The sequence below is a fragment of the Pteropus vampyrus genome, unplaced genomic scaffold (assembly GCF_000151845.1).
Source record: "Pteropus vampyrus isolate Shadow unplaced genomic scaffold, Pvam_2.0 Scaffold443, whole genome shotgun sequence".
Taxonomy (NCBI): Eukaryota; Metazoa; Chordata; class Mammalia; order Chiroptera; family Pteropodidae; genus Pteropus; species Pteropus vampyrus.
The window spans coordinates 288357-290032 of NW_011889224.1; positions in this window are offsets into that span (position 1 = coordinate 288357).

Genomic DNA, 1676 nt, shown 5'->3' on the forward strand with positions numbered 1-1676 from the left:
ACCAGCTCTTAGTTGGTTATAGTAAATGTCTAGCAATTACCTGTTGGTTTCCCAAATTATTTAACCAGCTTGATATTTCTGAAACCCAAGTTTTCTAAGAACCACAGTCCTCATCATTAATAATTTTAATATCAAAGGTGGTATTTTAGTGGGTGGCTCCATAGTATAGTTGTTACCATGTCTGCTTTACGCTTAGACGTTCCTGGGTTCTCGCGCCAGGTGAAGTCACGAACCATATCCTGGGTGTGCGAGACTTCAGGTGCACGCCAGGAGCATGTGGGAGCAGACGCCCCACCTTCGGGGATTCAGTTCTTAAGAGGAAATGTCAAGAACTATAGGTCAGGTGTGAAATTTGGGGGTGGATATTAAAGAGGGGGGGGAATAAAAGAAAATAAAATCTTCTAAGAGAATCAATCAATCAGTTTAGACAATAAGGCATTGACCGAAATATAGATAGAGAAGTTAATGATTAGAATAAAGTCCAGAAATAGAGACACATATATATGGTTGAATGGTTTTTGACAAAAGAACAAACATCATTTACGAGAGAAAGAACAGTCTTTTCAAGAAATGCTGCTGGAATTACTGAATATCCAAATAACTTCTACCAATAATAAAAAATCTCACTCTCTCCATCGTAACATATTAAAAATTAATATGAAAACAATCATAGACCTATAAGAACTAAAATTATAAAAACTCAAGAAGAAGCACGGAAAAAATTAGTTTTGACACAAAAAATTTATAAGGTGGTCTTCATCAAATTTTAAACTTTCGACTTTTCAAAAAATACTCAATGAAATAAAGAGTCCAATATTCATAACACATATTTCTAAAGAACAGTCAACTCAATAATAAGAAAATTATAAAATTCATTAAAAATGGGCAAAATATTCATGGACAGTTCACCAAAGTGGATACATTAAAGACCAGTGATCACATAAACAGATTCTCAACATCATCATTCCTAAATTAAAAACGAAATACTACTACACGCTATCTAAGATGGTTAAAATAAAAAGAAATGACAGTGCCAAGTGTTGAACAGGACTTGAAGCAAGTGGAACATTTATAGATTGCTGGTGGGAGTACAAAATGGTGCAATTACTTTAGAAAACAGTTTGTAGTTTCTTATATAGTTAAACATACACTTTGCATATGATCCAGCAATTCTACTCCTAGGTATTTCCCTCCCCAAAAATAATAAGAGCGTATATCTTTTCAAAGAATTGTATACAATGCTCATACCAACACTTTTAATAACAGCCCTAAACTGAACACAAGTCCAAAAGCCTATCAACAGCTACATGGATAAAATAATTGTGGTATATTACTACGATGGAATACACTTTAGCAATAATAAGGAATGAACTGCTAATATACCTAATAAATGCCACGGGCACTGACCTGGGAGGAAGCAGCTTGTCACAGAATTGTATGTAGTGTTTGATGCTATTTAGATGAGATTTTTAGAGCAGGGGAATTACTCTGCAGTGATAGAATGGTTATTAGTGATGGCCCAGGATAGAAGAAGGGAAATACGGGAAGAGATTGACTGCAAATGGGCTCAAATAAAATTGCTGAGGTGTTAGAAATATTCCATACCTTGATTGTGGAGGTGGTTACGAGTGTGGATACATTTATCATGTCTGTAACCTGAATAAAAAGAAATCTAA